Here is a 16,692-nt window from a genome sequence, read left to right as displayed (position 1 = left end):
CACAAACATCTGTCACTCACGCAGACATCATCCTGTAAACCCATCTAACTAACTCCATTTTCCCTTCTGATTGTATCAGGGTAGCTTGCGGCATGACAGTGATTTAAGTGACAGGCGTCCAACCTGGAACAGTGCTATGCATACTTATGTTTGTTTACAGGGCCTCTTCACTGCTGAAAGATGTAAATTTTAAAATTTGCTTTTATTGAGGAAAAGAATGATGAGGGAAAAGTTGTTACCTTGGAACGCAGAATCAAAGTTATTGTAGGGCTCTGGCTTTCATAAAAATTTTACCAAGTCTTTAAATTGACTTTTTGGTTTTCTAATGAAAAAGAACATGAATAATTTAAATGTAGACCGCATTTTCTTATTAGAACCAGACTATGCCAATACAACAGAAGAGACAACACTCAAGACACAGCTTAACTTAATCCTTTTCCTTCCATACTTTGATTACAATCTTTAAAATAGCTGTAGAACCTCTATATTGAAGGCAGGTTTTCCCTATCTTCCAATTAAATTATTGTTAGATTTCTGGAATGCAACTTTAATAAGTTTAATCAATGAGATTTTAATTTTTGTATGTGACCTCAGCACCATAACGAATGTTGACTAATTATTTAAAACTTCTAGATGCAGAGCACTGAAGTCTTTTGCATTTTAAGAAATTAAAACCCCTTTCTATGTAAAATTTTTTTCAACTTTTCTGCTATGCATCTATTATAACGAATCAATTCCCAATTCTGACATGCCTGTGAAGAACCAGGCAGTTTTGTTTGTGATATGGGCATGACAATCTGAATACTTGTACTTTCATTTCAGTCCTATTTGACCATATTTGTTGTTTCTTTGTAGTGTACCAGATGTAAGGGGTCACATATCCTCTATAAACAAAGCTTTCTGCCTCGAGATCTGCAATGTAGGCGAAATATGGTCCCTCACCAATAAGACCATGTTCTCTAATGATACCAATCTGTAAGTTGGCATTTTGCATTATGTGCTTATTTGTCAAGCAGTAAATTGATTTGTTCAACTAAGAAAGTGAATAATGTACAACCTAATAATCTTGAACTACTGTAGTGTATGACAAAACGGTTTAGGTGCTTATTTTCCAAAGGCCGCACTCTCATGTCAAATCTGTGCTCTTTGACCTGAAGTTAAAAAAAAATTAAAAAAAAACCACAAAAAAATAAAAGGAGGAAAGAAAGGTAATTTCTACATGACCACTGTTTCCCTATTCTGCGTCCTCTACTCTTGTGTTCATCAGGCAATCAGCAGAGTCATCAGACTTCTTTCAAAGCCGCTTCCATTTTCTTTCTTGCCTGTGGCTTTCTGCAGAGGTAGCCTGTGAAGACCAGAGAAAGGCAGGAGAAGTGACAGTGGATATCTTGGAAAGGATCTCTGGATGGACTTTTTTATAGGGCAGGAGAGGAAGCTGCTTCCAATAAAGTTACTAGGGAAAAAGTTAATTGAATTATAGTAGTGTTTAATTGACATTAGCTATTGGTTCCAAATCAGAGATGTGATCTTTATATGATGAGCCAGAATATTTAATCTTAAATATTTGTCCAGAATAGAGGACCAACAAATACTCATAACTATATCTATATACTTTTTGTGATAACCCCTGATTCTGTGATAACAGTGCTCCTTTTTATAGAAATAAAAAGCTTCTGTCTTGAACACTTTTACATTTTGAAGCCTGTGTTACCTTAAATCAGGTACTAAATGACTAGTGTCTGATTTTCCCATAGTAATAATAAAGCAGCCTTCCCCAGTGGCTTCTTCCTCCCCCAATCTCATTGATTTATGGCCAATTCTGGAGCACAGGTTTCTGTCATGTCTATTACTTATTTTATTCCTTTGTATTATTGTTACTGTTGTGATAGAGCATGGAATATCTTGTTGCGAACCTATGGGCATCAGTTAAAAAAAAAGACCGTCCTTAGCAAGTTTAAAATTACTCCATCCGAAGAAAGAAAGTGTGAGAAAAACTAAAACCATTGCAAGAAATAACAATGTAATGGTGAAATGATTATTAGGTGGAGAGGTAGTCCAAAAATCTGAAAACGTTATCAAGTATCTTGGGAAAGACATCTTTTGAAATTACAGCCAGATCCGCACTTCAGTGAACAGAACTGGCAGAATGAGATGTACTCTGACTCTTTGTACGGAGACAAATGGAGGTCTCTTAAATATCTTCTAGTCTGAGGGGGAAACTATGGAACTGCAATTTTGTGATTGAATTAAACTATTCCATTTCCTAATTTTATTAGAGGCTTTGTCAGAGGAATGGCTGAATGTCTGCTTATTAGTCCTGATCTCAATCTTTATCTCAGGAGACTTTTATCATAATGAGTGTTAATTCTATGAAATTAATTGAGAGGTTGTTATTTTCATCTCTAAATGGTGTGTATTTTTGATTGACTGGTCAATGACAAGTCTCTTCTCATTTTCTACTATAATAAGGCTATGAAAAGGAAAAGAAGTGGACTAGTTGGCCAATTAAGTTATACGATAATGACAAGGTCAGACCAAAAAGAGTACATTGTGGTAGTTTACAAATTACGATGAAGACATTTGGGTTTTTCATGTTCCTGACAGAAATTGTAATGCAAATAGAAAGTGACACATGAATCCATTAACATGACAGCACAATAAAAGGGAGGAGAAATAACTTTAAGCATACAAGTATACATCAAAATAATTTGAAAGGATCAGAGACAAACCCCAAGAAAATTCTGATTTTTTCCAAAATAAGATGATACACCACAGAAAATATACATTTCTCATTTCCTCCTAATCCATGTCTTTCACAGTTAGTTTTCTGTATTTCAGGAAAGTTTTTCCTTGCTTTATCTCTTCGACCTACCCTATTCCTGAGTAAGAGCTTTGAGCCATGCAAAGATGGTTCTATTCATTGAAACCTTGTGATGTTGGTGTAATGAATGTGCATTGCTTTGCCAAGGAAAGAGCAGCTCTCATCATCAAAAATGTGTGAAGCTCTGCCAGTAGAAAGTGACATGTTTATAAATAAGGAACAATGTAGTCATATTGAACCTATGCCTGCACACATCCTGCATATTACACCATTCTGGTTGAACTGCTTTACCCAATAGTCTTATAGGACTTAATTGTTGAAAAAGAAAGAGCAGGGCTGGTGTCTTAAAGTTTAACAGAAATAAAAAAGCTTGGAGGAGGAGATTTTTACAACTAGCTCTTTCCAGTGTTTCCTGCAGCTAAGGTACAACCATACATTTCGTTAAACAGTTGTGAAGGATTTGTTCTGTTTCACCTTTATAAAATAACAAAAAAAATTACTTCATCTTAACATGTTATCAATGTTGTATACAGCCTCTTCAAACATCTGGAGTACTCCATGTTTTCTAACAGTAGAATTAGTATTGTCCATTAATTATCTGTACAGTGTCTGCATAGAAAGCTCATGTGAATGGATGACAACTATCTGGCCATAACATGTTAAATGCATGGTCAAAGGAGAAAAAGAGTGGGCTGCATGCTGGCTTTCCCTGAGATCCTTGCTTCAAAGGAAGACGATCCCTAAAACACATAGGGAAGTTAAGGGATCTTTTAAAGCATGCTGCATGGGAGAGATCCTTCCAAGCCCGCAGTGCTGCACCAGCACAGTTCACGCCGCACCTACCCAAAGCCTTTCTTTCAGGCCCACCCTGCACTGTTCCCAATGACTGTGGGTGGCATAGCACTGTCTACATCAAAGAAATCTCCAGCTGTCCTGTTAAAATAGCTCTTCATTCTTTCAGCACTGATGGCACAGTACAAAGGAGACAGCCAGGGTCAAACTTCAATACTGCGCTGAAGAATATTCTCACACTGACGCTCAGATTGTGCAAGTGCAGCAGACTTATCCAAGGTTGTTTTGCAAAAACAAATGGTTTTATTTGCAGATCTTCGCTCCACCAGATGCAGTTAGGTGCTGCCCAAGGTCAAGTTCCCAAAAGGGATTTCTCAAGTCTGTTCTGGCCAGGGATTCTATATGGTCTTGCACACAGCATGGCTGCTGCACCAGCAACCAGTTGTTTTCTGAATACTCTAGGCTAATATAATCATTTCCTCAGCACCATTGCTCTCTTTTGGTGCCTTATGCAAATATGAGGAATTAGTCTTGCTGCTACTTTGCAGTATTTAAAAATAATAGGATAGTATTTAAAATAATGGAATATACAGCTTTCTGCAAGCTGAGCCTATAACAGGTCCCACAGAAGCTGAGGCATCGGGGTGTCAGGATTCAGGCTGTTCAGTTCTCTCCTGTTCTGGTGATAGCAAATTTTGTGGGATTTTGACACCTTGTCTTTCACTGTCTCTCTCACTCTCACCCTTTCTTGCCTTGTGGGAACGAAGAAGAAACTTTCCATCCTGTGTCTCTAAGCAGATTCTGAGTCATTCCCTCAAGACAGCTTGTGAGTTCTCTGTCAAAAGTGAATTAACATAGATTTTTTTTCCTCATTTAATACTAAAAAGGCAATGCATCTATTTATGTATAATCAGCAAAATTCATCATCTTCATCCAGATTTTGTGTGTCTTTTCAGTGAACACAGGTGGTATCCCTAAACAGTATTTGATAACGCTGTTCTTTCGAGAGATGCTATACTCTCTAAGAGAAGGATATTAATGTGCTGTCTTTCTGATTCTGAATTTGAGGACCTGATCAGAGTAAAGACCATCAAGCATCAGAAAAGTTTACAGCTGTAATCTAATTTACTTTTTTTCACCTAGGAAATTTCTGGGGAAGTTTTACAAATTGAACGGTAAACTCTTGCCTCTGGATCATACGATGGTTGGGGTGGGCAGGGACCTCTGGAGATCATTAAGTGGAAATGCCTGCCCAATGCAAAATCCGCTAAAGCAGGTTGTTCAGGCCATGGTCCTTGGATTTTTCATATCTGCAGGGATGGAGATGCCTAACCTTTTCAGGGCAACTTGTTTCTACATTTGATCACCTGTGCAGGTGAAAAAAGGGGTTTTCTTATGTTGGAATGCTATTTCCAGTATTTCAGTTCAGGCCCATCACCTCTTGTCCTGTCATTGATCACCACTGAGAAGAGTCTGGATACATCATCTTTACTCCCTCCCATCAGGTATTTATGCACAATGGTTCGATCCCCTTGAGCCACCTCTCCTCCGTGCTGAACAGCCCCAGATCTCAGTGTCTCTTCGTACAGCAGATACCCCAGTGCATTGGTCAGCTCCATGGCTCTTTGTTGATATTTACTAATGTTAGGGACCTACGTGTTACCAAATTAGAGACAACTTAAGATCACATACCAGGCAAGTTTTAGGTCTTTTTGTGGAGAGAAAGGGATATCACTGGAGCTTTCCAGATTGTAGAGGATGGATTTTCTACGTTGGAATGGAGAAGCTTTTTCTGCTACCAATTTCAATGTAAATGCTGTTCTCAGAAAACCATGATCTATACTCTGATAAGTGAATTCACCCATGCTTCCCCCAGGGTAAAGAGGCACAGATTAGGTAATATTTTTACCAATACCTTATTTGATTGTATCTTAGAAGTGAGAAAGTACTTTTCCCTCCAAACAGTAAAAGAATAAGAGATGGATCGCAGTCAGCTTGCAGGGGTAAAATATGCTTTAGCTGACAAAAGAGTTAGTTTGCAGTGTTCCTATCTAAGTCATATACTGATGGCAATAATGATCTGTCACAACATGTATCTTCAGAGTCATTTCCCCCCATACTCAATACAAATGTCAGGAACCTAACACAGAAAGGGAACGTATGAGTAGAACAGTAGATAGCAGAATCACTTACACAACCCAAGCTTTCTGACCCTTAGTCTTACTGCTGAACACTGTCCTCTTGCAGGCAATCTTTGAATTATTTTTTTGTAAATAATGTTAGTTAGATGCTTACTGAATACTCAATTGTGTTTTCAGAGCTGCTGGACTGCAGTAAAGAATATTCTTTCTCCCAGGCAAGGCTGATAAAGAATGCAAAAAGGCAGCACATCTCAATTCTCTGTCACTGCTGGCTTCTTGAGCATGAGCTGACACACACTATGGACTTTGAAGATACAATGATTGAATCTGTGCAGAGTGGAGGGAAAAGACATTGGAATTCTATAACCTAACATTGTCCTTAGCAGTGACTAATCGAGGACATTAAAATTCACCATGAATGAAAACTCATGGTTAAATGTCTTAGAGTTCTTTTTTCTCTAAAATGTGTTTTATAGGATTTTGTTTCTAAATAATAACAGAAAACGGCATAAAACAATGTCACAAGCCAGTGTCACTGTACAGTGTGAAGTATAATTGATGCACTGTGACAGAAAAGGCAAAAAGTACGCCTGAGGATAAATTTCTCACTAAATTGACTAAGAGGACAGCAAAAGCCATGGAAAAAAAACTGGAAACACTGCTTACAATAGATGTTTTATTTATATTCAAATACGGTGCCACTTTTGTACTCTCACTGAGCCTACCATACACAATATTTGCAAAAACAATGTTTCTCCCATCCTTCAGCTCAGTATTCTTCATTGTTGCTTTCTTGCCCCCCATGCAATCAGTAATTTTAATTATTTCCATTATCATATACTCAACTAAGAGTTTAGTTTCTGTAGATTAGACTGAATCCAGTTTGCTTTCATTGTTTTCTATTTGGTCCACTTATTGCAAATTGTTCTCTCTGGTTGTTATTATTTTCCATTAAGTTCTTTGAATTCTATGAATCCTTTCTTGGAATACCCAGCAATGCACATGTTTAAACAAAGTCTGTTTTCACTAGTTTTCTATGCCTTCAGTCTTCATTGAAAAAAAAAACCACAACCCACATGGCAACGTAATTTAATTCCTCTGTTCTCAAAACAAAAACCCAGCAGGTATTTTCCCTAAACCTCCCTGGAGGGGAGGGAGCTGCCTACCTTCCTCATGCAAACTGTTCCAACATAATAGTTTTTCCTTCTCCTCTGCTACAATATGATTTCTTAATATTGGAGATGCTGCTGCCTCTTTTTAACCTCCTCATGCAAAGTTTCTGTACATGTTTCCCACCTCTTGCTTATGATGCAGTGAGAAGAAATTTGTCTGCTTCCCTGAGTAGGTATGCAAGATACTTAAACCTTTGTGGCTGTCCGTGGCTGTCCTCCTCCCTTAATATGACTGTTTTCTGAGTGTTGGTAGCTAAATGGCGGTGTCTATACAGCCTGTTCCATCTGCTCTGGAGGTACAGCGGACCTCTATGCACCTACCTACTCTATGCCTACCTGCAACAGCCTCTGCTGGCAAACTGAGTTCTAGAGCTTGATGTCTTGCCTTCTTGAAGGAGTGCAAGAGGAGAGTCCTGGCAGTCTCCCTGCATAGCAAAACATAGCCATAGCTCACAGCCCAAGCAGGAGTCTCCCCAGACCAGGCTGCACTCACGTGAGAGCTGGCCGCTCACATCAGACTTCTATAAACAAGTTACCCCGCTCACTATTGCAGCTCCCTTGCCAATCTTATAAAAGATCAAAATTCCCGGTTTAGCTGCCAGGGTTTTTTTCTTAGCATAACTGATTTCTTTCAGTCTGTTTATCACAAGTTCACATCTACTATTTAAAACAGAACTTAAAGGACACGGGTTATTTGCTTATAAAATAAGTTTTGCAAAGACGGATCCGGGAATACTTTGGTGCTAAATACTGGGTCATTGCTTATTCCCATTGTCCGCACGTGGAAACTTTCTGTGAGGTATGACATGCACTGCCATAGCTGTCATGGATATCTGGCATCCCATATAACAGTAATTTTGTATCTGTAACAAGAAATAAGAGGAAAAGATGCACTGTATGTACACCTAGTCAAAAACTGCTCAGAAATAATTGGTTTAAGTGATTAAAGAAGTTGAAAGAGCATAATAGCACTGCATAGCTTTATCTTGCTTCGGAGCAGACACAGCATTGGCTAGGCACAGCACAAGCCATCTCAGGTAGATAAATAATGAATGTCCCCATTAAAAAATTATCTTCTGTGTGACAGTCAACAAAGTATGAATGAAAATTCAGTGTAATAAAAATGGAAGAGGGCAGAGAGGCATTTCTGTGCCGATATTGCTAATGTTTTGATGTGAGGTAATTTCAAGCAACAAGTACTGGGTGTGCCAGTAATGATTTAACTCGGTCCTTTTCCTATCACGCTGCAAAATAAGGTTATTGGAAGCAAGGAACGGACAAATGACAAAATTTCTCTGTAAGTGCCAGTGAATCTTGAATATACTTTCAGCTGAAGGCACATCCAAACTTGTGGATGGGCCGAGCCCTTGCAGGCAGCGCGATTGCCGCAGGCGTGCGCAGAACTGCCCAGCAGCTGCTGTGAGGTGTGCAGGGGAAAGCATCATATTCCACACATCAGCATTATGTTAATGCATGTGTAAAGATACACATTTTGATACCTGTTTGAGATATTTTAGCATTGCATTCATATCCAGTAACTGATGTTAAGAAGAATCTCTAAAATTCAGAAAGTGTTCTTTTTCAGATGTAATACTTGTTCAAAAACACAAATTATTTTTTTCTGATCCTATTTTTCCCCCCTGAAGGCCTGCTGTTACTGTTTTGTTATCTTTTCAGTCATCTGCATCTATCAGCTTAAAAGCTGAGCTTGTAGAGCATCGGTCTTTAAGCGTACAATATCTAACATCAAAATTCACACTAATTGCAACAGAACAATAGCATAATCATAACATAGCAAGAAAAGGCAAATTTGCATTAATCAGATCAGGTCAGTGCTATATAGCTGTAAGCAAAACTGTCTCACAAACTCGCATCGCTTCTCCCAGGAATGACTATTTTTTGGCAGCAGCTTGCACACAAGAAAAGCCGATCGGTACACCTTTGTTTTGGCCAGGCTTGCCATGGCACTGTAATACAGAGTGCTGGTAAGGAGAAGTAGATGGGTCAGTGTTGTGTAAAGGACCAGGTGTAAACATTAACCTGCAAATTCCCTAAGTGAGTCAAAACAGTTTGTGATGGGCTAATTTACAAATGTGAGTTTCTGACAAGACATTCCATTTATGTCCCAGAAACTGTGCCACTTGGCAAGAATAGAAATAGATGAGAAAGGGCAGGAGGGAGTATTTAAGTTTCCATGTCTCTTTAAAGGGGAGGAAAGGGCAATTTAACTTTGAGAGTGATCTAAGAGGGTTAATTCAGGAGAAGTTCTGCAATTTATTCTCGTTCTCAGTAATGTTGGACCTTAGGGCTTAATGTAATGGAATGTGATTTAGAGTTCTGAATGTGCTAATTTTGTAATTCAGGTGTCCTGTGGAGAGGCTGTGTTCATGCCAGCTGTCTGGGGAATTAAATGCAGCTGATTTGTGTTGGGGAAAATGCGTGGTTTGCTTCAGGCCAAAATTGTTGTAAAATTTAAACCAATGTATTTTTCTCTCTCCTTAATTTAAAGTATGGGATACAGGTGGGCCTGAGGGGAATTACCAAGGGCTCCCAAATACTTCCCAATGTTTAGTATAGAAAATCATCATATTGTTAAATTACAGCACTTGATAACCAGCATAAACCAGTTTTATTTATAACACTGCTCTTCTAGTTTCCTTTGCTTTTGCCCTGCTTTGGGTGTTCCATCTTCATCAAACACTAATTACAGTAGGATTTTGTGTCTCATGTTCTGTACAAGCATGAGATGTCAATCTAATGGGCAATTTCTTCAGAAGAAACTAGTGTTAAGTATCAATTTGATTTTCTTTCATGATAGAGATGCAGGGTGGGAAAATGGTTTCCATAATATTCTCGAGTCAAACTGAAGATTTGTCAGTATTGCTGTGAAATTGTGAACGAGCAGCGCCTGCTACCATAAGGGGTATGCTGAAGTGTTAGCTCAACAAAGCAAGCAGAGTTTGTAAGGTGAATAACACAGCCCTGAATTATTTATTTATTTCAATATGTATCCTCGGGATATTACAAAATGTGGTTCTGAGAAATAAAGGGCCATGTCTTCGGCTTATGTAAATCAGAGTTGCTCCATTTGCTTCAGTGAAACTGTGCTGATTTATGCCAGCTAAAGAGCTGGACCACTGTTCCTTAGGCTATAAAAATGCTTGTTGCTTTACAAATGACTCTGCATCTAAATGGCATTATCACACCATAACACCTGACCTGAGAGGTGAAATTGGTTACTTTTACTGAAATCAAAACAATTATATTTCTATCTTTACTGGTTTCCTTTAGCTGCCTTGGGAAAACATTTTAAGAAAGCAGGAAGGTGAAGTTGTCTTTTTACACATTCTTGCAAGAGTACTGCCTTTTTGAAATACAGCGAAGAACTCTTAAATAGAGATGCTGGTGAATAGCAAATTAAAGGTGCCTGGGTTATTTTTTCCTCACCTCCATCTTAGTCCCTTTACTATGTCTTCTTGGAGATAAGTGTAGCTAAATTACTTCAGGTCTTTTAAGGTTAAAAACAAAATGCTGGGAGGACAGAAAACGTAAAGATGCTAACAGCAAAGCACATTGAATAAAAAGATTTACCCAAACCAGCTTATGGAAGTATGTCAATTCAGCCGTTCAACACAACACCTATGTCCATCAGACACAGCACGTTATGATCCATGTGCTTTTGGGTAGCAATGTTTTGTATTTGTTAGTTTTGGCAGAGGGGATGGACTTTGCAGAAAATCCAAGGGAAGCAGTTTGTGGAAGTGATGCATATGCTTCAAAGTAAAGTTAAAATCAATTTCTGTTATACATGGAATAGAAACAAGCTGGTTTTATTTTGCTCTGTTTAAGCATGGCTTAAAATATTTTCCTTACAAAATCATTTTGAAGATACTAGTATGCATGTGGTCTGAGACTGTGGGTACATACTAATATTCCACTAAAATCTGACAGATACAATTTCATTTCTAAAAGGGCAATGCCTGACACCGTGATACAAACAGCTTGTTTCAGAGTGGATAAAATAGAAGATGAAAGTTGTTCTTAATGGAGATCAAAATTGTTCAAAATTGCAAAATTATTGCTCTCTGACTTGACCACACTTCAAAGCTTTGCATGTTGATACATATAGTTCCTGCCTTTATTTTTATGTAAAGTTCAAAAAGCTTGTGATAATTCACCTACTTTCTTCTACATGGCCCATGACTGTTGAACTTCATATTGATTTAAAGTAATCTGGATATAATCCTCTTGTTGCCACTTCCTAGTTAAATTATCCAGTTAATACATAAAGCAGGTAACGGGTGCTAGCCTAGCGCGTTCTTATGGACACTTCTTTCACAACTTGGAGGTGCACACTTTTATTTTTTGCCTAAAACATTTTTCTTCCAAAGTTGCAGGTTCAACCCAAATATTTGGTAACATGTTTTTCTTTGTTCGGAGAAGTGGATAATTCTAAGAAAGCTGCATCATTTGGCTTTGACTTTTAAAATAAAATATGTTACTGTTCTGTAGGGAAAAAAGTCTTTATTTAAAAAAAAAAATCAGAATAAGAAATGCTATTTGAACAAAAACAAAATCTTTTGTTCACTCTGTAGTGATTTGACTTTTTGCTAGTAAATATATGGGCTTGGCAAATAAAATAAGATTTTTCTTGTTGGTTTGTTGGGCTTTTTTAATGAATAAGAAAAGGCAGTTCCTTCCAAAGCTTTACCATAAACATAACCAAACTTTCTTCACTTGTCACATTTGTAATGAACTCCTTTCTGTGTTTGTAAATTGTCATTGAAACCATTTCCCAGAAGTGAGAAGACTGTCAATCAACTGCTGTTGGATAACAGCTTATCTACATGATTACCAGAAAATTAATCTGAATTACCATTAAAACAGTGGAGTTAAATCACTTTAAGAACTTATTGTGGGCACTTGTATTCAAAATTAAATCAGTGTTAATGTGATTTTATTTCCTTCGCTTCACAACATGGTAACACTTTGTTATACCATTTTCTACTGTAATCTTATCAGACCTTCCAAATCGGCAAAGAAATATACTGTAGGAAGTGGTACTGGTTATTCAAAGAGTATCATTTCAATATTTGTTGTCATTAAATTAAAGATGCAGGAAAGTATTTGGGGTAATAAGCTATTGAATATGAATCTTAATGCACAGCGTAAAATTGAGGTCTTGGCCACCTTATGTAAAAGTATGTCCAGGCTATATATCCTAACTACTATCACTGTTTCCACTGGAAAATAATCTTCCCTCCTGGTTACGTTTCAGTGGGTAGTTTCTGAGTTTCACACCAGGGACATTTTTATTTCTGTTTGCAATTATCCATTTTTCACTTGTTTGAACAAGTGAAGCAATGTTTGTAAGTCATTCTGGTGTCTTCAGAAGAAAGCAGCTACAGAAGTGAAAATTCTTACCTTCTTCCAAGGCAAGCACCCTGGCTTTTATCTGAAACAGCATGGCCAGCAGGACCAGGGCAGTGATTGTCCCCCTGTACTCAGCACTGGTGAGGCTGCACCTCAAACACTGTGTTCAGTTTTGGGCTCCTCACTTCAAGAGGGATGCTGCAGTGCTGGAGCGTGTCCAGAGAAGGGCAACGAAGCTGCTGAGGGGTCTGGAGCACAGGTCTTGTAAGGGAGCTGAGGTTGCTTAGTCTGGAAAAGAGACTCGGGGGAACCCTGCTGCTCTCTACAGCTCCCTGAAAGGAGGCTGCAGGCAGGTGGGGGTTGGGCTCTTCTCCCAGATAACAAGCGACAGGACAAGGGGAGATGGCTTCAAGCTATGCTGGGGAGGTTTAGATTGGATACTAGGGAAAAATCTTCATTTAAAGGGCAGTCAGGCATTGGAACAGGCTGCCCTGGAAGTGTTAGTGTTTGAAAAACGTGAGATGCAGTGCTTAGGGACATGGTATAGTGGTGGACTTGGTATTGCTGGGTTAATGGATGGACCTGATGATCTCAAAGGTCTTTTCCAACCTAAAGGATTCTGTGATTCTAAGACAGACACTGGGTGTCATGACAAAACAATCTGGTAAAAGAAAAGATGGCCTGTTTCTGACATGTGAATTCATCAGAATAGAATTGTGTTAGATGCTTCATCTGCAAATCAGATCATAAACTTAATCCAAACCTTTTTATAAGAACTAACACATTTTGCCTTGAGTCAGAAATTTGCTGTTGCTACTGTTGGTTATGCCCAAGGATTATTAATATTTGGCATCAAGTTCAATTTTATTCGGTGACTGTAACAGAGATCAACCTTGTTTGATCCCTTGCTTTTTCTTTGGGGAAATTAATTCCAAATGATGCAGCCGGATTGAAGAACTGAGAATTTAAATTTATCTTCTCTGCTGGGTGAAGGAGGGATGCATATTTATAACACGGATAGCAAACTCTTTCTATTCTGGCTTCCTATATTTTATTACTTGCTACCAGTAGCAAAACTTCATGCTCTCATTAACAGCATTTCTAGAGGTTGTGGTTTGTTGTTTGGTTGGGTTTTTTTATATATACTCTCATATCCAAGAGGTAATAGTCCAGTCACAGAATTTGATAAGGGAATATTCTCCTGATTTTATAAATTAGTTTGTTATCTTGAATTGTGTCATAAATGGGTGAAAAAGAAATGCATCTTTTGTTCCCCATTATTTCTCTCTGCTCTTCTTGTCTCGTTCAAAGCATGTCTGGGCTCTTCAAGTGTAGTTCCTGTGCTGTTTCTTTGCTTTGTCTTTATGTCAGGTATTGATACAGACCTCCTTTGTAAATCTCTTTGAAAGCTAGTAATGAAAAAAGACAATAATGCATATTAGTTGGCAATATCAGTATCACCTCATTGGGCCTGAAATATCAAGGCTGATTTGTTCAAGGCTTTGTACAACCCCCTCCACCACAGAATATTTTCTACTTGTGAGCTCCATCAGTTTGCTTTGGGTTAGTCTGACAGGATCTTCCACTCACTGCTGCCCTCAGCCCCAGGGAGCCACCACGTCTGCTGGCTGGTTAGATTGAGTCATATAGAGCAGAGTGCATATACTAAGCCTCCTGTGTCAAGTTAAGTAGCTACCTTTTTTGCTTCTCTTTCATCAATTTTTTTTATTCACCACCTAGTCCCTGGTTAGGCATACAATAAGCATCACTCTCCTACCTTTACGTCACGTCTCCTACAAACAAAACTTCTGGAAACATCCTGGAAATGTGCCTAGCGAGAGGTAATCAGGAAACAACTGTCCAGCAATTCGGGTGGGAACATAGAAATCAAAAAAACCCTTCCTTCTGGTCCATCTGGACTTGTATTTTCTTTCCCACAATGTCTCCCGACTTCAAAGTAGGATTAGCTGTAGAGGTATACAGCAGAAAACAAAGCTCCCAGCGCAATGGCACAGGGGTGCCTTGAGCATCTCCTGGGCATGATGGTTCTGCACGGGTCCCCAGCCATGGGTGACAAATATAGCTGGCAGATAGAGGGCATAGTTCCTACAGGAAAGTTTGTCCACCTGGAAACAGAAGAAAGCCATCACCCTGATGTGTGCTAGAAGTTGGTGAAGGGACTGTGTTTGCCACCAGCTCCCTTAGCATGCTTCCTTTGCTTTCATCCCAAATTCTGCCAACAAAATGTTGTGTCCTGTCCTGACTTCACATAATTAGCTGGGCCAGCAACTGATACCAGTAATGAATTTAGGGACAAAGTTGTTACTATTGATTAGAATATTTTCTGCCGCCTCCCCTGTCTTGGCAGCATCTTGGGGAGGGATGTATAGTTATTCCAAGGCCTCTTGTCACTGGGCGTCTACAAACCACTCAGGCATTCTGAGCAACTGACCCAAATTGCCTCTTTTTTCTGCTTACAGGGCCTGTTTTGGTCAGAACTACAAAACATTTAAAAAGTCTATAAAATTGATAGGACATTTAAATGACATGTTTCCAGGGTGTCTTTTTATTACTGCACTGTGTCGGCCATGGCCATGCCCACTGTGTTATAGAACTGTTCAACAGATCTGCCCAGATGATGATGATGCTTTTTCAAAAAGCACTTTGGATTTAGAATAATAACCACAATCTGCTACAAGACAAATGTTGATGAAAAGAGGATGCCAGCAACAGAAAATGTGACAGAGCTGGAATTTCTAACGGCAAAGCTGTGTGCAGCAGTGTTATTCACACTTCGAAGTGCAATCTCCCTCGGATAGTACTGCCTTCTGATATGCAATATGGGCCTGATCCAAAGCCTATTTAAGTCAGTGGACTGATTCCCAATGACTTTAATGGGCTTTGGATTACACTCTAATTGCACTGATGTTCCCTTTACTAAAGCTCTTAGTTATAATGAAGCTCAACAATGCTCTGTTTGTTTTCCCCTCGTTTCCAGGTGTTAATATTTTCTCTGTCTCTCTGTGAAGCCTCAGTTATTGGAGAGGAAAGGACAAAGCCCACATCTTTCACCAACTGCAGTGATCTGCTGCACACAGATCGCTAATGCTCAGTGCTGAGTCACAGTGACCGAGCTGATGATCATCAGGTAAAGGTGCTTAATAAAAGCAAAAGCCCAGTGGCATTTCAAGCCTGATTTGGCAATAAATGTCTCCATGCATGAATGGCCCAGTCTAGTGAGAGAACCAAAAGCACCTACGAAATACAAAACTATGGAATATCAAATGGGACCAGAGATCAGTGGGAGGAAAGGTCTTAAGGGAATCAATGAGAGAATTTCTCTTTTGCTGTAAAAACATAACAAAACCAACACATATTTCATAGGAACAGTTTCTAGAACTTTTCTCTAAAAAGTACAAAGTGTAAAAAAAGCCTGCCCAGGTAACCCTTTTTTGAGCAGGCCTTGCAAATGCTGGAGTAAATTGTCCTTCCCTCTACTGGTGGGCAGATCCCATTAAGACGTGACTATCCTTTCTCTATAAATAAAAGGTAGGAACACTGTTCCTATGTCTATTCCCATGATATAGAGCAGGATTTCTGACAAAATACCAACATCTACATCATCAAATTCTCATCCCATCTAAACTAAAAATCATCTTCCCACTACTCCCTGGCTGCCTTGGCTTCTTTAGTAAAATGGGATACTCCTGTGACAGCTACTTGCTAACTAAACATATTGACAGAAGCTGCCTATAAATTAATTAACTGCTTAAGCAAATTAAACAGATGGAAAATGGGAAATCAGCTATGAGGGAGGGATAGATGGACAGCCAGGGACACACACGCACACTGCTGATGACAGCATTGCCTTTACCTACAGTCTTCCCCTTTTTAAACACAGAATATAGAGGTCCCTGAGTTTTGCTCATTCAGTACGCACTCTGGTCCAGCTGAAGTAAACTGACAGAGCCCAGTGAAATTGAACGGACTGTAGCATTTATTTTAGGATCTGACTATAACTGAGTATGCCCCAGACTTAACAGCAAACTAAAAATTACAGAAAAAGTGTAGCTCCAGGAAGAGTGAAAGTTGAAAAATATTCCTTTTATGTTTCCTTTAAGATAAGCAAAAAAATTCTTTTCTTTTACCCCAAGCAAAATATTCTGCCCTCCCTTCCAGTTTATTTAACCCATTTTCATTTGGGTCTGCTTCAAATGAAAAATTAATTTAAAAGTAAAACCTCAGAAAGCTTCACCTAGGAAATGTCAAAGTGAAAGCTTTTGGTATTTCCAAAACTGAACATTTCAGTTTCAAAAGATGTCAAAACAAAATGTTTCATTTTTTGGCTGAAACTATTTGCATAAATCAGCCTGAATTTGCTAATAGGATCTCT

The sequence above is a fragment of the Falco punctatus genome, assembly GCF_963210335.1.
Source record: "Falco punctatus genome assembly, chromosome: 11".
NCBI lineage: Eukaryota > Metazoa > Chordata > Aves > Falconiformes > Falconidae > Falco > Falco punctatus.
The sequence above is the reverse complement of the archived record's forward strand: the minus strand, read 5'-3'. Positions refer to the sequence as shown.